At 34.8% G+C, this 25,271-nt stretch overlaps 1 pseudogene; it reads left to right on the top strand.

Moving 5' to 3' along the window:
* The first annotated feature begins 656 nt into the window (after positions 1 to 656).
* On the top strand, positions 657 to 6,237 carry LOC140858557 (putative F-box protein PP2-B2; annotated as a pseudogene).
* Positions 6,238 to 25,271: the final 19,034 nt, after the last annotated feature.

Here is a 25,271-nt window from a genome sequence, read left to right as displayed (position 1 = left end):
AGAACGTGATCCTTTTATCTTGGTCTTTATTTTCATTTTTCATGCCCAGTTTCCCCTTTTTTTGTTTTGGGATCCCTTCTTGTTACATGAACTAATTCTCTCTTGCCAAGATAAAAATATTATAAGGAAAATATCATGCATGCATGGTGTAGGTTGCATGTTGCCTTATCAGGCTCTTTGGAATAATTCTGTGTTGGTATCCCCCTTTACAGAAGTGGTACTATGGTCTAATTAGAGGAGAAATATGAATGCAAATTGGGGTTTTCTGGATTAATTAACAAAGATGTTGGAGCAAAGAACAAAAAAAAATTATATGATGCTTGCTGAATATCAGGCACAATCGCGTCGCAAAAGAAGATTGACCATTCTTCCGCGCGAAAGGCACAACTCGAACCCCCACTACGTCCCACCAATCCCTTTACGCGGCGTGGGATGAGCACCGTGTTGGGCAAGAGCAGGTAGTTCCTGAGTCGTCGTCAAAGTCAATCATCTATAGTCTTTTAGCAATTTTGCTGATTGCTGTTACTTATCTGAATACATTCTAGAAGACAGAAGACAACTGGCTTTCTTCTTCACAGGGTTGTTCCCATCTTCAACACATTGTTGCATCATCTCTTGCTTATTTAATGCTTCTTCACAGGGTTGTTCCCATTTTCAACACATTGTTGCATCATCTCTTGTTTATTTAATGCTTCTTCACAGGGTTGTTCCATCTTCAACACATTGTTGCATCATCTCTTGCCCGTGTGAGACTCGTATTTTTGTAATTATGACGCGTTGCCTCCGCGGGAGCAACGCGTCCCTCGCGACATCCCCAGTTCCTTGAGTCTTCTTCGCTCCAACCAATAATTTTTTTCCTTCCAACCAATAATTTTTTTCCTACCCAAGGCCTCTCTTCCTTCGTTCCTTACCCTGTAAACTGAAGCTTGGTAATCGATGGCGAGCCGACGGGAAGAAGAGTCCGAAGGCGGCGGGCACATCGACAGGTTGCCGGAGGGGTGCATCTCGCACGTGCTCTCCTTCACGACGCCTCGTGATTCGTGCAGGTCGGCGCTCGTCTCGGCCACCTTCCGCTCCGCAGCAAGCTTCGACGCGCTATGGGAGCGGTTCCTGCCATCCGATTACCAGTCCATCTTGTCGCAGGCCGTTGATCCGGTGCGGTACTCATCGAAGAGGGAACTCTATTTTCGCCTCTGCGACTCCAATCTCATCGATGGGGGCAAGATGGTGAGTTCAAGCGGAATGCTCCTTTCTCTCCTGCATTTCTTCCTTCTTTTCTTTCTTTTTCTGAGTTTTTCTCTAATTTATCATATCGACGCTACGTTAGCGTGCGGCTTGATGGACGAATACCTACCTGATTGCCGGGTGCTAACAAAATAAGTAATTAATATTTATCAAAAGCAAGATGATAGTATGATTTATTAGTTTAGATTAAGGGTGAAATTGACCGGATATTATCTGCCGGATTCATTTTAATATCTGACTCTATCCGAATAGGGAAAGAAATTTGAATATCTATAATCCTAAAAGTTATATGGATCTATTTAGTCAAATTAATGAATCATCGTATTACCTCTTCAATTATTTGTTTCTCCTATCCAGCCGTTAGATGCACAAAAAGAAAGAGAACAATTTTGTTCCTGTAGCGATAACGCTGGCCATGATGATACATGTCTTGCTCCTGTCCATTTTTTTTTCTTACTCCTCCCTAGGCAGATCGGTCACTGGGGGAGGCAGCAACGGCTGTGATGCTCTCCCCTATACCCTCTTCTCCAATCAAAAGGTTCAAGAACTCTCCACAGGCTCCAACCAAGTCAAAAACATGGGGAGCGCATCCCTTGGTCATGCGTCTATGTTTCTCTTATTATTTTTTAAATAAACATGGTATACGTAATTTTCAGAAAAACATAAAGATTATATATGGCTCAGATTGCTTTGCAGTTATTGATTTATAAACTTTAAATTATTTTATTATAAAACATTTGTGAACTGGAATATGATCTGTGGCATTGTTTTGGCATGTTATAATTTTCATGATAATTCGTATTTCCCTAGGAAAGTTATAGAAATTAGAACAAATGTTGAAAAAACATGATGTTTGATTACTCATGCTCCTAAAATTATGTTCAAACTAGATCTTCTAGGAAGATAGAAGATCCAAGGCAATATTAATGTGTTTATATTTCTTTTTTTATCTTGTTGACAAAAAATGATCGTATTTTCTAAGTACAAGTCAGAATGTTAGAATAATTCTTCTTAGAGCATCCATACAAACCCCAAAAGTTCATACAGGCAATTGCTTTTGAGGGACCTTTGATAGTAAGAGAAACCTATAACTCTTTTCATATAGATTTTATGATTTCACAGATAATATATATATATTTTTAAAGTCACTGCCTCCATGTTTCTTTATGATTCACTTCAACAATAATGTACCAGAGGGAGGTGCTTTTAGTGGAATATTTTTTGTTTTTAGGAGTGCTAGTGGCCCTCTTATTGTTGGTTTCGATGGTGAATTACATGCTGCGAAGAGTTGACATATACTTTAGATATTTTGAGAACCTCTCATATTTATCTAAAGGATGACTCGTCAATAGTTATCAGATGGCTTTCATCTTCTGCAAAAGATATACTCTATCCTGTTATTCAGAATTGTCGATGATTGATACATTCCTTGTCTTTTTTGAGATGATAATGTTGATTAGATGATATTTTATTTGACCAACCAATTATATTATGGGATAGCAATAAATTTTTCTCCTAAATTATTAAATATTATTTATTTTTTTATTTTTTAAAAATTAACTATCAAATAATTCTAATATAAACACATCCAAAAGCATCAATATAATTAAAATACTAGTTGTGAGCCTACGCATTGCACGCAAGTTCTACATCATAGAATTGATCATCGTTTATTAAAAAAATATTCTTTATGAATAGTAAGAGCATATCCATTCATATTTCTAATATCAATAACAGCAAAATTTAATAGCATAATAAAATATACATAAGTGGATTTTAATTCCATCCATTAATGACATAGTGCTTTTATTTAATGCTGGAAGGATTGTTAGATAGCCAGGGACGTAGCTTATTGAAAATTGGTTTTGATCCACATGACATTCATACATGAAAATTTGCTGCTTACGTGGACAGTTCAATTGACTACTCCATTTTCTCTCGGTTTCTGCTTTCATATATATATATATATATATTAGATGCCATTTAGTAGCATCTGACTAAAATATTTTTCATGCAAATTTTGGTTCACATATGGCATATTTATTGTGCAAATTATTCGTTGAAAAAAAAAAGAGAGAAGTGTTTGGCAAAAAAAAGGAAAGGCATTCATTCTTTTTGTTTATATCAAGTAATTAAGAATAGTGTTTATTTACAAATTTCAGTTAAGTAGACGAGGGAGAGCAAGATAGCTAGATGTGGCACTAGAAGGAGGCTATGATTTTTCATTGATTTTACTTTCTTTTTTTCTAATTTTTGAGAAAAGAGAGAGTTTCTCTCTCCTATATGTTTGATATATATATATATATATAGATTGATGGATATCTGATTATAATTTATGTTACAAATAAGCACCATGTCCATCCTGAATGTCACGTGTGCCAATTTTTCTTAATTGATTGCAAGGAGAGTGTTTTTATTGTTTTGTTTTCTTCTTACATTACCTTTCCTTTTTCTTATGAAAAATTACGGAAAATTTTTTAATTTATAGATTATTGCAGCATATTCGACATGGCTTTTTTTGAAAGAATTAAATAAATATCTGTGCACTACTCTGAATTAAATAAATACGTGTGCACTACTCTGGCTTTGTCTACCAATATTAGCTTCTTGTGCACTTTCCCTGGCTTGGAGAAACTATAGAAGTATAATATTGATGATTTCCGTATGTGTATATTTTTTTTCTTGCTTTTCTCCTTTATTTTAATTCTCTTGGGACAGCAGAGCTTCCAATTGGAGAGATCAACAGGACGTAAATGCTACATGATATCTCCAAGAAGCATGCATATTATATGGGGGTGGACGAACGATATTGGAGGTGGATTTCTCTGCCTGAGTCAAGGTATGTGCACCACTCTCTTTATTTTGAAGAAATTTCTTGTAGATTCTAATAATGAAGTTTTAGCAAGTTGTTTGGGTGCATGCGTGCTTGCATGTCTAAGCAAAAGATATACCATTTGCTGGGTTATAAAATCAAGATGATATGGGCCTTTTCTTGTCTTCTTTCTACTTCAGTAGTTTGACAATACAGAGAAGTTGTTCGAAAGAGATCTCGACAATAGATAGCCAAAAAAACAATCACTGTCCCAGCAATCTATATCCTGCTTGCATTTTATTGATTATAACAGGACGTTAGAAATGCTAAACTATATCTTTATCTTCTTGACCTCTCTCTAAGTATTCTACTTTTACATTAGCTATTTTACTGTGTGTTTTTGCTGAGAACCTAAAAAAATTGCCTTGATGCGATTTTCAATCAACTTTTTGACTCCTGGTTCCCACAAAGTCTTGAAGCACAAGAAAGAAGTTAATGAACTGCACAAAGAGATGTTTTCTCAGTACAATATCATTCATATTTGATATGCAAAATATAGAAATTTCATACAGCTTTTCATGATTTCACATAGCCAAATACATGAATATATGCATATAAATTCTTCACAACAATCAAAATAATTACCGAAAAAGGGTGAGAACCCAACAAGTTAACATTTAGAATGTTATGTTTGCAACCTTATCATCTCACACAAATGGACTAAGACTAGTCAAACCCTTGGAGACAAGAACCAATGCTGGAAAGATATCTCGAAATCCAAGAAGGATGGGATTATTAAAACCCATGCAACAAGAAACACATGGCTCCAGGGGATTAGCCTGCTCAAGGTAGAATCAAAGTTAATGGTATGAGCATCTAGTTCATCCATTGGCAGGTCACTAACAGCAAGTGACAGGTAGGGATATTGCAGCATGGCATGTAGGCAATGATGAACATGAGAAAGAAAAGAAAGAATGGAATAGAGTTTCTGTTGTCCTTCCTACATGTTAAAAACACATGATGATAAATCGTTTGGTTTTTTTGGCCCCCCTTATATATAGCAAAAAATGCTACAGGAAGTGAAAGTAAGGAAGAAAAAAATGTCAGAATATAAGATTAGACATGGAACAACAAAATTTATGATATATACTTCCGATTGTGGAGATTAATAACTAAGATTGTTAATTTGGAATCATTTGAAATGGAATGTAACCAAACCACAGCTTGAATCTTTCGGTTGAGCTTTGGATGGAGCTGACCAAGCTGCTGAGTGACTTGATGAAGGAATTACACATTTTAAAAGTGGGCTTTAGTCTAGTTTTTTTACCAGTAATTTAAAACTATAACAATTCTTATCATAATTTTTCTATATCCATTCTTTTTTTTTTTTTCCCCGTCCGATAGATGCCTTGAACAAGTAGCAACTTGCTAACTTGAATTGGTGATGCTTCTTTTTTAGCATGGTTGTTCCCAAATATAACATCGTTTGATGTCCAAATTGCCTCAAATACTACTGGATGTGGTTTATATTGTCACTGCATTACCATATTCAATGTGGAAGATTGCTTTGCTTGGCATCAGGTTCGCAGAAGTAGCTGAGCTTGTAGCTGTTTGTTGGTTCGAGATAGGCGGCTCGATTGGCTGTCAACTACTCTCCCCTAGAACAACCTATACTGCTTATCTCGTCTTCAAATTGGCCTCTGAGTCAAACGGACTTGATCACCCTCCCCAATTGGCATCAGTGAGGCTTGGCGCTTATGCCTCAGAGATCGATATTTGTTTGCAAGATGATGATAATGAAGATGATGATAGTGATGATGATGCTTCAGAGGAAGGATGGCAGCAACAACGACAGTGCTTGAGGGATGATGGGTGGATGGAGATCAAGTTAGGGGAGTTCTATAATGATGAGGGGAATGACGGTGATGTTGAAATACGTTTGACGGAGACAAAAGCATTGCATTGGAAGAATGGGCTCATCATCCAGGGGCTCGAAGTAAGGCCCAAAATTTGACTTATTTAGATGCTGTTGTGATTGCTTTCTACTGCTTTGTACTCTGGAAAAATAGTTTGCTATTGCATGTTTTATCACGTTACTTGCTAGCAAAACTCTTATTGACGCAAATAATGGCCATTCTCAATGTTTATAAGCATTGCAAAATTTATTCTCGATACTTTCAAAAGCATCAGTAAATGAAAAGTGAAAAATAATCTTCTCGATGCTTCTGAATAGCATCAGCATTACTGATGCCGATGCTTTTTAAAAGCATCAGTAAGTTTTAATACCTCTAGATGCTTATTTGCCTCGCTAGAGAATAGGATGTTGTTGGCATTTTTAAAAAGCGTTGGTAAATTTTAACAACTCCCGATGCTTTAAAGCATCGGCAATTAATTATTCCATTACTGGCGCTAAATAGCATCAGCAATGGTTATATTTTGAAAAAAAATCTCAAACCAATTTACTAATTCTATGCAAAATACATAAATCTGTTCAAAATTTATAAAAAATTTAAACACCAATATAATCATAATAAACACTCTAAATAATATCATAATCAATACATAAATCTATTCAAAATTTATAAAAAAAATTTGAATATTAACATAAAGTCATAATAAACACTCTATATAATATAATAAAGTCATGATTATATTGTTCATCATGTTCATAAAGTAAATCCATAAATAAAGAGGAGAAAGCAAAAAAATCTATAAAACTCAAAAAAAATAGAGACATCAGGCTATCAGTGATCCGTAGGAGTATGATCATCATCGACTCTATGACTACTGAAACTATTGAGATTCTACAACAAAGATATAAAAATTTAATAATCGAGAATACGAAAATATAACATTAATTAAATGATTAAGTATATAAAAATATATAAATATAGTAAGGTATATATCCTAGAAGAGTCCACAAACATCTATAATATGGATGTCAACTGATCAATCTGAGTCCTTATGAAGGATATCACTATGTTATAGCTCTACCTCATCATCTCCATCCATACCTCCACCTAAGCCTCTAACTACTCTTTAAGCCGTGCATCCAACTACTCCTCAATCTGTGCCTCCATCCGAGGCTCAAGCATATGAATATCGATATTGTTAGAACATTTTCTAGCATCCTGAGTGTATCAGTGCATGTCAGATAACTAAGTGGGGTTGACTCCAACTTCATAACCCCTCATCTGACCATAACGATCCAATCCCAGCATATCTGTCATCACTTGGGTCTCAACATGAGTGACCTTCATAGATGTTAAGGACTTGCCGATATACTTTGCAACAAGAGATGAAGCTCTCTCCTATATTTAAGAAAAAAAATATATTAATTTTATACTTAAAAATAAAATTATAAATCATTTCACCAAATGATTATCAATACATACAAATATATCTCTCGACTCGTCACTAGCAAAACGTCCATCTCGATAAACATGAGTCATCCTATAAAACTCCATCTGATCAAACTTCTTCTATGCTCATCCATCTATAGAAAATATAAATTTCATAAAAGATATAATCTATAAATTTTAAGTGACAAACTCTAAGAGTTTCAATAAAACTTATAAGTATCATGATACATGATGCATGATATATTATATACAGTTTCACTAAGAAGCATAAGGATCATATATACATCAAATTAGCCTAAAAAAATTGATAATATGCTAAAGATTTTGAAAGAAGCATATGAATTCTCGTCTGCGTCGAATGTAGCTCTTAGACCCCGATGTACGAGGAACAGATAGAGTTGCTCGTGCAGCTCTACCAATATCACAATATACCTATAAAATAAAGTAAAGTGTGTAATATATCTTGTATATATGTTCAATCTATGTTAGTAATTAATATAACATAAGATATATGATGAGTATATATAATTACATGTCTCCTCTTAGAGAACTAATAATGAATAAACTCCCTCCACTGATGAGAATCTACATTAGAAGAATAAATATGAGCAAGATCATCTTCCGCTAAACACTCTCTCTTGTAGTCCCTCTTCAACATTGCTTTAAATTCTTTCCATTTTCGATTGAAAAACTTTAGCACCCATTCATGACTGTCTGGAGGGAGTACAAATTTATTCTAAAATAAAATAATAAAAATATTCAATTATTAAATAATATAATTATTGAGTATAAATGAATTAATATAAATTATTAAGTCATCTTTTATCTGTACTAGTTGTAGAATCTCAAGTTTATATGCAGGAACCATATCGTTCTATTTAGCATAATTCAAAGACAAAATTGACCCTTCTGTGCAATAGTACTTAAGAAGCTCGTGACAATCTCGCAGTATTATTGATGGGTTATCCTATCTGGTTGCACTAGATGATGACCCTCTCATCCTCAACTAAATGCCAGATATTCCTGATCCATGTGGGTCCACATCTTATTGGTAGGATTTACACCTTTTTCTTTTAGAGAAACTAGAGAGCAGCAAGATTGAACTCTGATCATAAATTAGTTGATATAACTAACATATTTATTAATTAAATTTTATTAACTAATTTTAACAAATTATTATATAAAATAATTTAGTGAATTAGTTGTTTTAAAATATTTGCTTAACATTTTCTTTAATTTCAAACAACCAATGCTATTACTAAACCAAACTTTCAAGAGATAATTACTATATTATTTCTAGTATTTTGTTACTAATTTATATTTTGTTTATATCTTATATTATATTTAAAAAAGTTACATTCACTAGTATAAAATAATATAATTTTTTAATTAATTTTTAGAGATATTTTATAAAATTGCACCAAGGGTCGTACACTATAAAAGATTAAAATAATGATGGTGCACAAGATAGGATCGAGGATGGTATTTGGTCATTGGGCAATCAATTCATGCAAGAATGATTTTTCTACAAATTAATAGCCAACTTGAGTCTGAGATTGTCCAGAAATTAATTATTAGGGGGATAAGGATAAAAAAAATTCATCTAGAATGATTTTACCTCAGATCCAATGCGGTCATGGTCAATCAAAAAAAAAAATTTAATTACAAAGTCTGAAAGGCAGGAGGTTGATCCAATATCACAGTGTGTAGTAATGGATTGGCTTTCTACTAAGTCACAATATAAATATTCCCAATCAAAGTAGTATTGAGGGTCGACTAAGGCTGTTAGGGTGCATCCTTCTTCATCCTATCACTAATGCAGATCCTTGCTTGGAACTATAGGGGGGCTACTAAACCTCTGTTTGGAAATTATGTCAAAAAACATGATGAGATTGTTCAATCCCACTATTGTTTGTTTTGCTGAAACACGGTTGGCTGAAGCCGCTATGGGTCGATTTCAAAGACTATTGGGATCTCGTTGGGGTATTCATATGATCCCTTCAACAGGACTATCTAGTGGAATTATAGTGGCTTGGAAGCTAGGGTTTGCAAAAATTGATTTTTTTTCACTCTAATAAACAAATAGCTTTTGGCATTATCTCTCCTAATTTCGGATCTGCTTGGGTGCTTGGGGCTATTTATGGTAGTAATTGTGTTGTTGAATGTAGGCAGCTTTGGAATCAGATTTTGAAAGTTTAAACTTTGGAGTTGCCTCTTGTGATTATTGGGGATTTCAATTGTATTCTGAGCCCGGAGGATAAGAAAGGTGGGAAGCCTTTTAAATTTAAAAGAGAAATCAAAGAATTCAGAGAGTTTTTAAGGCAATCTATCTTGTTGATTTGGGATATCAGGGGCCATCTTTCACCTGATGTAATAATAGGTTGGAGCAGGCTCGAGTTTGGGAAAGACTTGATAAGGCTTTTGTTTTTGATGATTAGATGAATATGATTCCTGAGTCTAGGATTCAACATTTGACAATGTTTGCTTCTAATCACCAACCTTTGCTTCTTACAATCTCTAATAGAAGAAGGTAGATTTTGTTCCTTTCAGGTTTGAAAAGATCTGGTTGTATGAAGAGGGTATTTGGAGGTGTGTACAGCAAGCTTGGAGGTGTTTTGACAATGTGTCCCCAGCTAGTAAGTTATCCAAACTGCTCCAGCAAACTAAGATAGCTATTCGACGATGGAAATGGTCATTGGGGAATCTATTTAAGAGGGGGCAAGAGTTGAATCAACAAAAATTGGGATTGCAGCAGCAAGAAGAAGTTAATGGGGGGTTATCTATTCAGCAACATATGCATTTGCTATCATTGGGATTGCAGCAGCAAGAAGAAGTTAATGGGGGGTTATCTATTCAGCAACATATGCATTTGCTATCATTGTTAAGACAATACAAGTGCAACTTGCATAGTCTGGAGGTTTTTTGGAGGCAAAAACCAAGGCTCGCATGGATTAAAGATGGGGATGCTAATACTTCCTTTTTCCATCAATCTACTATTTTGAGAAGGAGGAAAAATAGAGTATCATAGATTTTGGGTGTGCAGGGGACCATGGTGGAGGATGAGGAAACAATTCGGAATACCTTTTTTATTCAATTCCAAAATAGGTGGCAAGCTTAAGAGGATATTGATGATGTTGATCTTGGGGTGGCGAATACAATTTTGTCAATGGAAAATAACATGGAGTTGATTAAGCCAATTTTGGATGAAGAAATAGTTGATGTTATCAAGGATATGAGTTCAGATAAGTGTTAGAAAGTATGGTGGTTTTGTATGTATAGTTTTAAAATTTTCAAACTCAGAGTTTATGTGCAGTGAAAATAAAATAAATTAAAATACTTTTAATTTAAACACATACCAGATTGCATCTAAAAATCATGCAATGGATCTTCATACAAACACAATACCGAAAATCAAAAATCTAAAATAAGAAACAAAAAGGGTGAACAGGAGATCGGATCTCCATACCTGATCGCTTTTCTTCTTCACTTGGATCAGATCCTACGGATGTCTAGGATTTCTGTTAGAGTCGTGCACGTGCCCGCCTCTGCTGGTAGCCACACGGAGATAATCTCAATTGAAACTCTGAAGCCCTTAAAATGCTAACTTCCTTACATGCTTTGCTCCTCAGTTTGGATCTGGGCCCTTTTTCTTGAACAGGAAGAAAAAAGGTTGTTGCACGAACCCTTCACGCAGAACTTCAAAGAACTTTCGCTACATCAAGAAAAAGAACAGGAACTATTCCTTTCTTTTTCTTCTCTCTCTAAAACCTCTCTCAAATCCCTATCTTGAGGAGGAACTGGGGTGGGGCATGGAGATCAAGGAGGGATGAAAGATGTTGAGATGGGAAAGGCGACAAGGAAGAAGTCATGCACACTTAAACTTTCACACACGCACATCCTTTTTCTTAATTTTTGTCGCACAAAAATTCATCTCCATGCCAAAAATAGATAAGATTGGATCTAATCTCAACTCAAATCAAATTTGAATTGATTAGAACTGATCCATATCTGGATTGAGTCCCAAAGCAGAAGGGGAGTCGCATAAGGAGGAATAGGCATTGAGAAATCCCATCTCCCGCATGCCCTCTCTTCCTTTCTTATTTTGTCGTATAAAACAACTCATCCCAATGCCAAAGTAACTCCCTTATCTGATAAGAACTAATCCATTTTGATTCAAAATCAAATTAGAATTCAAATGGGATTGGTTATTAGCCAAAAAGGAAAGAGGAGGTGCCACATCTCTTCACGTGCACGAGAGAAAGTCCACAAAATTTTTTTTTAGCACCCCATGCCCCCCTCGATCGACCAAGAAGAGAGAAAGAAACCTAGATAGACATGGGCTCAGGTGGTCAGGTTCAATTAGATTCAATCTAGGTTCAAATTGAATCCAATTTGAGTCCAATTCGAATCTAATTCGAAAAGCTATCAAACCTGATCCAATCAAGATTGAAGTCCAAGTCTAACTTGGATAATTAAACCTAATTAGTCTTAAATTAAATCAAATCTAATTAAATAAAATCTGATTTAAATTAATTATGATTTGATCCATAATTTAATCAGATCCAATTAAATTGCAACATTTGTAATTAAATTTCTTTGCTAACAATTAGCAGTTACTAAACCTGTAATACTTATAATTAGCAGTTTTCAAATTCAAATCATCAATCTAATTGATAATTTGAATAGGATCTAAGCCATTGATCGGGTCAAGCTCTTTTTGTATGTGATCCCTCAGATTTTATTCTGTCTAGTAGTGAGACATACCATGATCTCCATCACAGTATCATCGAAACTCCTATCGATGGGTTGAAATAATTCCAACTCAATCCAACAAGAATTGTTGATCCGAAAATAATCCTAATGAGTTCTCACAATCTAATAATGACGCTTAATAGCATGTAGTGGCAACCTAGTAGAATAAAAAAATATAAACCCCTAGATGATGCTACCGTGTGATTCAGTCCTTCTATCGTGAGTTCCGACTCGACGGAGGTCATAGAGAACTCGTCAAACCGCATCATCAATCATATGTCAGATTGGCTCGACTCAACTTCATTTGTGAATCTCATACAAAACTTTTTTTAGTATTCATACTTTCTCTAACCAAAGACTTTCTGAACTCAGTCTCGCAAATCGTATAGGACTACTCTTTTTCTATCAAGGTCGATGGATTCCATCTAAGTGCATCCTACTCCAAACAGTGAACTTAAATCCACTGTAGCCAATATATATAGTAAGAATCTGAATGACTAGGGACCAAATAAATATGCAGTTAAACTACAGTAGCCTCACTGCGAATAGTCGAGACACTACAAGTAAAGGACCACTCATACCACTGCAGCATTAAAAAAATTACTGATGAGTGAGTAGACATCTAAGTGATTTCTCGTATTGATCATGTTCAGTGTAAGTTTTTCTCTAGCAACCACCTACACTCTCACCCCAGTGTCTCCATACTACATATTCGAGACTCATCTGTCCGAAAGAGAGATGATCTATGCACTGATCTAACTGGATTGATCACTATCCTCCATGATGATCCTCCGATTGGAAGCATTCAAAAATTAACCACTAATAATGTATGTCTCAAATTTTCAACACTTTGAGAATATATAAAATTATTTTTATTAATTTTTAGAATAAATCATGGACACATACAACATGAATAGTAGTAAAGACTATCTATCAAGTACAAAAATATATCCTAGAAAAATGGTATGCATCAGCCAAGATTGGCTTCTAGAGCATACATCTAACAATCTCTCACTTGCACTAAAACCAATCTACCATATACCTAAGCCCCATCTTCACAAGATAGGCTTCGGTCTTAGTTTGGCTAAGTGACTTCGGCCTACCACATCCTATGTGGAGTCTACTCTCTACACCTCTATGTATTTCTACTCAAGGTAATCGCGTATACCATCACTCTATATATTTGGACTTCTGATGAGACCTTGGCTTCTTAGCAAGGGCTGTGGGGCTTATTGTCTTTGTAGTATAGTGTCATGGCATCTCATGGTATGATATCTAGTTTTGTAACTAATATAAGAACGAGAATACATTTTACACATTTTCGATGTACTCAGCTTTCATTAATCGATTGCTTGGAACCCTTCCAATATACTGAACTAATATTGCTCAAGAACACATCCTGATGTAGACCTTCTATCATCAGCATCAATGTATCCTCCCACTCTTAGTTCTAACCCTTCTCCAAAAATCAAGAATAAATTCTTAGTACTTTTTAAGTACTTATGAATGTTTTCACAGCAATCCAATACTTCTAGCTTGGATTTGACTGATATTTGCTCATGACTCTCACAATAAGAGATATATCAAGTTGAGTATATAGCATGGCTTACACCCATGCTCAAGAGGGTGGCAAATCCCTCTCGGATGTTTCTATGCTGAACCCTTTCAGCACCTCTTCTATATACTTTTCTGTAAAAATCCAAACATCCTTTTAGATCTATCTCTATAGATCTTTATTTTCAGAATATAGGATATTTTTTCTAGATCTTTTATAAAAAAAATCTATATACAACTATATTTTAATCGATATTAGCATGGGACACTCCCACTGACCTTTATGTAAATACATAATTCCTCCTAATTTTTGATAGAATCAAATAATTTGATCATATCATTAAAATGAGTATTCCAACTCTGAGATGCTTACTTAAATCTATGTACGGATCTTTGCAATGTGATCTCCATCACTGAAAGTGAAATTCATGGGCTGCTCTATATAGATATCTTCCTAAGATATCCATTCAAAAGGGCTATCTGCACATCCATTTCTTGAGATCGATGTCCAATATTGTCTCGTTGTAGATTTTGGGATCATATCTATATTTTCTATCTCCTATGAGAAATACTTTCTCTGAATCCTCTGTAAGAATATCAAGTATCTTTCAGAAGGATGGAAGATCCTATTAAATCTATGAGGTGGAGGAGGTACTACATGTACTGGTTCATTATGAATAGGTTCTACAGGTCCTATGACTGTTGCTCTTCTAAGACTCTCTCTTTGAGCTTATCCTCTTATTATCTCTATTCTGGATAAACTATTTTTCAAGAAGACAGCATGATAGGTCACAATCATGTTGTGATCCATTAGGAAGAAAAAGTAGTATCCCAAACTCTTTACGATACCCTATGAAATGAGCTCTCATAGACCTAGCCTCTAACTTGTCCACTATGACATATCTCATACAGCGTGATAACAACAGATTTAGAGAAAATCTTATTTAAATTTCAAAAAGTAAAGCATGTCCCTAAAGAAACAAAGGGTAAATTAGTGAATTTTATCATGGACTGGACCATATCTCATACAGTGCCATTCCTCCTCTCGGATATCCCTTGAGCTGAGGTATACAAAGAGGGTTCCATCATGAAACTATATCATTTTTTTTGAGATAATTGAAAAATTTTCTTTGGTATTGCCTCCTCGATATGATCAAAGCACCTTTAGGATTTTTTTGATTTACTTTTGTACTTCACATCTGAATTTTTTGAACCTTTCAAAGACTTTAGATTTGTATATTATATACATACCCATACCATGACTGATCATCAGTAAAAATAATGAAGTAGAGATAACTTTCCTTGTCTGGCTCATCAAATGGACCGCACACATCAAATATGTACCAAGGTAAGTGTCTTAGGGGGTCCTATCCCCTTATCTCATGAAAGATAGCTTGATCATTTATTCTCAAAGAAATGATTCACAGACTAGATATGACTCAATATTCAATGAGCCCAAAAGCTCATATTTATCCAGTCGATAAATCATTTCTTCTCTTATATGATCTAGCCTAAGATACCACACATATATACTTCAGATTTATCTGATCTCTGAATCTCTCAGACCTAATGATATTTACTGTCTGCTCAAATAAGTTCACAGATGCATCACCATGTAAATGATAGAAATTATTTTTAAGAACTAAATCCAAATGGTAATCAGAGAGATTAAATAACCACGACCATAGTGCAACTCTTATCCCATTATTGACTCAAAAGGGTTACTTTACCTTCCCTCAGCCCTCTACCTACTCTTAGACCCTATACTGAATTGCATAAATAGGCGTTGGAGTCTAATACTCGACTAGGAGAAGAGAAAACCATAAGATCAGTTTTAAGCAATATCGACATGCCTTCCAAAGGCATGTTCTTATTTCTTTAGTCTCTCCAGGTATATACCTCTGAATTTTTTAAGGTCCCTTGGTTACCAATATATTGACCAATTCAGATAAGGCATTATAATAGTTATTCATATGGTAGTTTCATAAACCATCCATATGAATCAGGAAGGGATTACAGGATCAAATTTACTAGCAATTCCTTATGTATAGTCATGTCGAGTTTCTCAAGCTCCTTAATGTCCTTGATCATTATCAAAATGTGATCATGGATAAAATATCCATCGTGCATCTCATGCACTGTGTGACTCTGATCACCTCACAACTATTGTAGATGAGTCAGCATGTCATTAGTAGTCTACATGTCCTTATGCACGCATTGGAGTTCATCAAGCATGGACTCCAATTTATAGCACCAAACTTTATTATCATTATCTAGCTATTTGTCAAGTATAGCTCGTTGATTATGGATTGGATAGGCTGATTACATAGGGATAACCTGGTTAAGAATATGGCTTAATTTCTAAAAACTAAGAATGATTCTTAGGTTTCTGAGTCAAGATATGTAATTAGTTTCGATTAAGCGATTGATATCTAAGATTCAAGCTAGAGGGTTGGAAGCTGACACAATAAATCACAGAGAGTAAAGATTATAATTAGATGTTTATACTTGATTTATAATTTATTCTAGAGACTTTAAAAATAAATAAAGGCTTCCACTATTTTTTCGAGTCTCTCACACTCTTTAAGTGGAGAAACAAAAATCTATACACGATAATTGGACTTCTAGTAGATGCTGCGATCCTACCGATACCGTGCATCTCATCTAACAGTTATTAGTAGCACGTACGTCGATGTGTGGATAACTCTTTATCCAGATACTTCTCTAAGTATGTTGCAGTAATTTGGTCTCTAAGTTATATGGACTCACCTAATAGTTATTGATCATACTTCTTAGTTAAGTCAGACGTACCATTCATCAGTGGACGTAAAGCCGTCATTGGATCCCTCACCTAACAGTTATTATATCCAACTCCATCTTTACCCCAGGGCATTTAATATCAATAGAGTGGTTGTGCCTTCCCAATGCAACCGAACCACTGTAACCAGTCGAGAACGATCAACGTCAGAAAAGCACCTGCATCTTTACAATGATGGAAGACCACTATACTTAAATTTAATGAGAAAATTTAGATTCAGATCTCTTCTAAGTCAGCATATCTAATGTCTGACTGATCAGGTTCAGATCAGCATAAACATGTCTGACTAATCTAGTCGGCATGGGTGAACACGAATAACCAAGCAACCTTACTCAATATATAATCGATCAAATTGACCAGATAAGTGAGATTGGTGGGAGGATTTCTTATGCTTGCCTTAAACACCATTTCTGATCAAGTAAGCATAGTCCAATTAAAAATCACCGATCAAGTTGTCTTACTTATCTTAGACACTAATTGATCAATTAGAATCGAATAGGTCAGCCTAATTATTCGGGCTCAAACTATTGAGCCAAATTCAATCTTGATTAATCAATTCACATCACATATGAATTGAGTTGATCAACTACAATTAAACTTAATTTTGAGCCTTTTTGACCTAATCCCAACCAACTTTTGATTAGGTTTGATCAATTACTCAAAATCAAAAAGGATTCTAACCTGATCTAATCAATGACCCGAATTACAATCAAGTCACTAGACCTAATATGTTCAACCCATACCCAAAACCCTATATTTTATGCAATGAATTTTAGATCTCAAATTCTCAACTTTAGATCTTTTAAATTCAAATCTTAATTTTCAATTAAGTACGTTATGAATATGAATTTAATATAGATGTCGAAATAATTTCTAATCTAAACTGACTTGGATTGTATCTCATACAAAGTTTATCTACAAAATTAAGTCGACTCATCCTGAAACTCGAGTCGACTGATCTGTGATGAAAAGAAACCTGTAAGCTTTAGCTTGCACTATTGAGTTAGCTCATCTGTAAATGAGCCAACTCATCAGGGTCTCAAGTTGACTCCAATAAAAATGAGCCAACTCGCTAGGGACTCAAGTTGACTCGAACAGATAATGAGTCGACTCGGCAAGCATGCCAGCGACAGTTTCAGAGTTTTATGCAAACAGATCCTAGGATTTTTGGATATAGGATTTTATAGAAATTAAGTTTTAGATCATATGTCTATGAACTATATATCGCATATATAATTTTCTGATCTAAAACTAATCAAACTATATATCTAATATATGCATAAAAGGATCTAAATCTAAAATATGTATCTCATACAATTTACGATTTTCTATTGGCGATTCTTCTTCAAGAGACATCACAAGCAGCACCCCTACACTGAAGGGAAAAAAATCCATTTCTGTGGATGGATTGTTAGGGAGCATCTAAAAATTTTTCATAACAACTTAATAAAGATTAGATCTTTACCTGATACATAGCAGAATAGAGATCAAATCTTCAAAGATTCTATATCCAAAGCCTCATGTAGGTATGAATCCACAAATCCTCTACTTTGCGCGCATGCCAAACTTCACAGGAAAGCAGGATGAAGCTTTGGATTGATGCACCTTTACAAGGCAACAAGAGAGAGGAGAAAACCACTGATATGATGCCTCACACTAGCAAGAGGGGATGCCCAAAGAGCCTTCATGCCTTGGAGAAGAGGGATGCCTAAAGGGAGAACATGCTAAGAGCAAGGGTGATGCCTACTCCTCCTTCATGCCTTCTCTCTCTCTCTTTTTCACCTTAGCATATAATCTAATTATTTTATTATGATAGTTAGAGGTCCTCCATATTTATAGATGATTCTCCATGACCCATAAGACTAGGATTCTTAATTCAAACAGATTTTGAATTAATCCATAACTCATCAAAGATGGAGTCCTAAAGAAACCATAACTTATCAAAGATGGAGTCCTAAAGATTGGCACCTAACTAGGCGCCCTCATGCACCCACGCCTACACCCAAGTGTGGGGCTGCACCATGCAGCACCCCACCACCTCTTGATCGGCCATGAAAAGAGAGAGTCCTAGTAAAAGTAGACTCTAATGATCTAATCTAAATATGGATCAATTCGAATCCAATTCGATCCTAATTTGAATCAATTTTGAATAAGCTATCAATCCCAAACTATTTAGGATTTAGAATCAAGTCTAACTTGGATTTCAACCCAATTAAGTCTAATTAAATTAAATCTAATCTAAAATTAATTAGTACTTAAATCTTATCTCTCATAGACTCCTTGGATCATAGATCAAATTTTATTCATCTTCGAAAATGAACATGAACCTCATGTCTAGCGCTAGCCAGACAAAGTCAACTATTTAATCCCATATGACCTATAACTTAATTCTTAATCAAGTTAATCTATTTATTTAATAAAGTCATGTACTTTTAAATTAAACATATAGACTTAGGTCAATTCTTTCCTATGTCGCTTAACTTTGTGCGTGACTTCATATGTTCAAACACTAAGTCAGTAGTATAGAAACTATTTTCTATACTAATCGAAGTTATCATCTAGTAATGATTCTCAACAACCAGATAGGTTGAATATTTACAAGATAATATTCAAGAACTCATGCATATGGTTACTGCATAATTCATCTCTTTGATCCTGAATGCTCTAGGATGATCTAGGATTAAATTGTCAATCTTGATGGATCATCCTTATTATATTTCAATCTTTCAAATCCATCACATGAATTATCCTAGCCAAAATTTTACTAAATTGAAATATAGTGATGCATCAGCTCTTATAATTCAGAGGGATCAATTCCATCTTGATCCACACACAGACTTCGTAAGTACTTGACTATACCTAGTAGCTTTCCATCACTGTATTAGAAATGCAGATAGTCTGGCACCAAAGCACAGTGAGTTGCTTATAAATCACTATGATGATCTCAAGTCCGAGGGACACTTATGCCCATACGCTTCATGAGTTGCTCTTGACAGTAGAGTGCTCAGCAAGTGAGTCACTTATTCAGTGATGATGTACTCCTATATCTCATCTGTATACCATACCAGTGTCTCCATACTTTTTGATTAAGAGGACAACCAACCAATATGGCATACAAGGACCTTCACTCAATAAACATCATCATCCTTTAATGATATATTATTTGGTCGCGAATATGTTTAAGAACTATATGATAAATTTTTTTTATCGATTACTTTATAGTTCTAAAGATTTCATCACAATATAAGAGTTCTAACAAGGAAGATATAACTTTATGATGAAAGATACCAAAATAATTTTTATTCAATGATTAAATGATTCATATACATATTACAAAAGGAGCATAATTATCCATACGATTGGCTTTAAGATATATTTTTCAATAACTCTCACTTGAACTAAAGTCAATCGGAGCAGTATCTTATACCCATCTTTCACTTATAATCATCGAACTCTTTGATCCCGAGAGCTTTAGTAAAGGGGTCGGCTATGTTTTTCTTTCCATCAATCTTCTGAAACTCGACGTCACCTCGATCTACGATCTCTTATACAAGATGATAGCGATCCAAAATATGCTTGATACGCTGGTATGACTTTAGTTCTTTTGCTTGAGCTATAGCTCCAGTGCTGTCACAGTGCAGCAGAATAGGGCCATCAACAGAGGTTGTAACTCTAAGCTCGATGATGAATTTTTGCAACTATACCACCTCTTTTGTAGCATCAGATGCAGCAATATATTCTACTTCACATGCAGAATAGGCCACAGTATGTTGCTTGAAACTCTTCCAGCATATTGCTTCTCCATTTAAGATAAATGCATAGTCCGACATGCTTCTGTTGTCATCATGGCCTAATAAAAAATTAAAATCAGTATATTTCATAAATTTTAAGTCAGTGTCCCCATGATTAGCCATTGATCTTTAGTATTTCTCAAATACTTAAGGATTATCTTCACAACTTTCTAATGATTTTCATTCGGATCAGACTGATACTTACTCACTATCCCTAGTGAATAGACTACATCTGATCTCGTACACATCATGATGTACATGATAGATCTCACTGTCGAAGCATATGGGATCTTACTCATACACTCTCTCTTTTAAGAGATTATCAGACAATCTTTCTTGGAGAGAGTAATCCCATGACCTATCAGAAGATAGCCTTTCTTGAAATTCTGCATATTGAATCGTTTCAATATGGTATCAATGTACGTGGATTAGGACAATCCAATCAACTTTCTAGATCTATCTTTATAGATCTTTATCCCTAGGATGTAGGATATTTCTCCCAAATCTTTCATGGAGAACTATGATGAGAGCCACACTTTACACTCTGTAAAGCTGGGATGTCATTTTCTATTAGCAGAATATCATCTACAAATAGTACAAGAAAGATGACTATAGAATTATTAGCCCATTTATAGATGCAAGCCTCTTCTCCATTCCTAATGAAGCCATACAATTTGATCATCTTATCAAAATGTATGTTTCAACTCCTAGATGCCTACTTAAGTCTATAGATGGACCTATTTAGTTTGCATACCTTAGATTCGTCTATGGATGTGAATCCTTCAGGTTGTATCATATACACCTCTTCTTCCAACTCTCCGTTAAGGAAAATGATTTTAGTATCTATTTGTCAGGTCATATAACCTAAGTGTACTTCTATTGCAAGCATAATCTAGATGGACTTGAGCATTGCCACAAATGAGAATGTCTCGTCATAGTCAATACCATAATATTGACGATAATCTTTGACAACTAAACGGATTTTATAGATCTCCACCTTTCCGTCTACTCCTCTTTTTCTTTTAAAAATCCACTTGCACCTTATGGATTTTATCCTTTCGGATGGATCAACTAGTGTCCATATACTATTGATCTTCATGGATTCTATCTCAAATTTTATAGTCTCAAGTCACTTCTGCGAGTTGGGCCTTTGCATGGCTTCTATATAAGTGATCGGATCCTCATCATTCTCATCTAGTTTGATAAGATCTCTATCCTGGATCAAAAAACTATAGTATCTATCCGGTTGACACGATACTCTATCAGATCTCCTTAATGGTGCCTCTACAGGCTCTAAATTTGATTCTCCAATCACATTCGATTCTGTATGTGTCGGTTCTTCTATCTCATGAACTTCATCAAGTTCAATTTTACTGGCATTAGATTCTTCTCCAAGAAACTTCTTTTTCAAAAAGATTATCCTGTTGCTGACGAATACTTTTTGTTCTTCAGTGAGATAGAAGTAGTACCCTCTAGTTTCTTTTGGGTACCCTACGAATAAATATTTATCAAACTTTGATCCAAGCTTATCTATCTTTAAATGCTTGACATAAGCTGGACACCCCCAAATCCTAAGGTGTGAGAGCACCGGCCTACGTCCCATCTATATCTCATATGGAGTTCTATCGATAAACTTCCTCAAAATCTTGTTAAGAATATAGCAGGCAGTTTCAAGAGCATATCTCCAAAAGGAGATAAGCAGATTTACAAATCTCATCATAGATCGAATTATGTATAATAAGATTTGATTCCTCTTTTCAGGTACTCCATTATTTTGTGGTGTTCCAAGAGAGATCCACTATGAGAGAATTCCATTCTCCTTTAGATATGTTAGAAAATTATTGATGAGGTATTCACATCTTCGGTCTGATCGAAGAGTTTTAATACTCTTTTCTGTCTATTTTTTTACTTCACTATGGAATCATTTGAACATTTCAAATGATTCTAATTTATACTTCATAAGGTAGACGTATCCATACCTTGATAGATTATCTGTAAATATAATAAAGTAATAGTATCCTCCTTTGGTGGCTATGTTCATGGGTCCACACACATCACTATGTATTAGATCTAGAACATCATTGGCTAGTTCACCTTTTTTTTTAAAAGGTGACTTGATTATTTTACTAAGTAGATAGGATTCACAGGTCGGTAATAATTCACAATCATTAATTTCAAAGACACCCTCTTTGATTAACCTGTCTATCATGTTCTTGTTCACATGACCTAGCCTACAATGCCAAAGGTAGGAATCGCTGACATTATCTATCCTAGGGTATTTGTTTGATGTGTACACTACACCAACAAGCTGTTATAATATATATATGCCATATCTTAATTGTTCATGTATAATTGTAGTATCATTCACAATGATATCATAAAAATTATCCTTTATTAAAAATTTAAAATCAAGTTTGGCCAAAAGGCCTACAGAGATGACATTCATCAAAAAGAAAGAATAATAATGACACTCATGTAACATGACATTATTAGACTCAAAAATAAGTTGTATAGTTTCTAAAGCTAGAACTGAAATAAGGTTTCTATCTTCAACATTCAAGAATCGCTCGTCTTTTCTAAATTTTTTACTAACCTGCAATTCTTACAACGAATTATAAATATTAATCAGACTTTCGATATCTAATATCCAGATAGTAATATCACAAATAGAGAAATTATAAGAAGTTATCATATAAGTACCTTGCGAAGTAACTGATTGCTTATTTTTCTTGTTCTTCGGCCTGTTTGGGTCAAGAAAAGCTATATATGCTAGATAATTTCTTTTTCAATAATCCAGCTACTTGCAAAAGAAGTATTCTACCTGGCTCTTGTCGACTTTCGACTTTTTGCTCTACCTAGGATTGGGATTGGCGGCACAATTTTTCTAGACCTTCTTCTTCTTTCTTCTCTTAAAAGAACGATGACCTACAAATGAACCTCCCGCTATATGCACCGGCTCCTTCTAGAGCTGATGGTCCTTCTTGAATATCTGCAACAATTCTAGCAAACCATGGTAGTTCACTGTAGATTTGGTCATTCTATAATGACTCAAGAAGGATAAGTAAGATTTTGATAGCGAGTTCAAGATAACATTCTTGCCCAACTGTTCATGTAACAAAATGCCAAATTTGCTTAAGCATTCAATCTGCTCGATCATGTACAATACATGATCAGTGATTGACGTCCCTTCTCACATATGGGCATTGAACACAGCACAGGAGGTTTTATGTCTCTCCACATCCTCAGGAGAGCCGAAGAACTCATTCAACATTTGAATCATATCCTCTAGTTGCTCATCCTCGAGCTTATGGCTAAGTTCATCGTTCATAGCTGCCCTCATAATGCAACGCACCATCGTGCGGTCACTGAGCCACTTCAAATAAGTGTCTCTTGCAGCACGGGGTGTATTGACAGTAGGGTCTTCAGATGGTGGATCTGTAAGCACGTACAAAATCCTCTCGTGTTCCAAGAAGATTTTCAACTTTCGATACCAGCTATCAAAATTGGATCTGGTAAGCTTGTCGCTATCCAATAACGAACGGAGTGATAGTGTGTTGGTTATAGCTAAAAAGAAGAAACATAAATCTATAAGTATATGAATTATTTTAATCCTAAAGATATGAACTTTAATCTAAAGGTTCTTCCACTATTTTATACGAATTGGTAGCCTCTACCTCCAATTCAAGAAATTACATTAATTCTTTAGCAGGTACTAGAATCCACACAGACTGCATTCGAGCTTGAGTGTAGCTCGGCCAATTCTAGTGCATTCATAGATAGATTCATAACCAATTATTTTTCTAAATAATTTTTAGCAATTAGATTTTACCTCAGGTATCTCTTCAGCAGGCGTGTGGCACCTCCACTGAAAATTCTAGTTAGATCCAACCATTAACATGACTACACCAAGCGTATCCAACAAATGAATGTCTAAATCCGAGTGTGGCTCGACTAATCTAAGCATTGATCTGAAGGGCACAACAAAATGGTCATATGATGAATGATAATTCCAATACCCAATAGACATCAGGCGTGCAGCGCCTCCAATACCTATTTAGAATATTGGACTCATTATCATACACCTTAATGAAAGGCTATGAACTAGTTATCTCCATAACTATATCATTTTAAGGATCTAATAATTTAAAAAATTTAATTTAATAATTTGAGAATAAGAGAAAAAATTGACTTGCAAATAGTAAATCTTTCCACTGACTTCACCAAATCATGAAGAAGACTTTATACAAGCTGATCTAAAGATATCTAAATCAGTCATACTGATTTATCTTAATGGCTTGTGTCAGCTCGAATCGATTAGTGATCTAATTAAAACACAATCTACCATGTTGGCTAGGTAAGTGAGATCGGTAGGAGGGATATGCCATTAACTCGCCATAGACGCCATCTAGGTGAGTAGCTCCCAATTAATGACCACCGATCAAAACTATCAAACTTACCTTAGACACCAACTAGTTAATTAGTTTTGATTTGATCCACCAGAAGATTCGGGCTCAACCACTAAGCCATTATCATGGTCCATTTAGTAAGGTTAAAAATATGGACTTGATCAAGTTTCAACTATTAAGGTTGATCTAGAGAATTTTCAACCTAATCTAGTTTAACTCTTGATTAGATTTAATTAATTTCTCTATTTAGTCCATATATATTTCTAACCTTGGGTCTAACCAAATAGAAGGACCTGATTCATGCTAACCCATGGCCCATCAATTTATGTGGTATCTTATAATCTTCAATTCTCAAATCTAAATCATTTTAACACTTAATTTCAAATTAAGTGTGTGAAACATATATTTCAGTTTGTAGAACTATTCTACTAGGATTTCATGTGAAGCATACCATATGTTTCATATTATGAAAACTAATTTTCATATCAATGTTTAACAATTAAACATGTATAAGTATGATCTAAATTTTAT

The sequence above is a fragment of the Elaeis guineensis genome, chromosome 6 (genome assembly GCF_000442705.2).
Source record: "Elaeis guineensis isolate ETL-2024a chromosome 6, EG11, whole genome shotgun sequence".
In the NCBI taxonomy this organism is placed as follows: domain Eukaryota; kingdom Viridiplantae; phylum Streptophyta; class Magnoliopsida; order Arecales; family Arecaceae; genus Elaeis; species Elaeis guineensis.
Note: the sequence above shows the minus strand (reverse complement) of the source record. Positions and strands in the feature narration are given on the sequence as shown.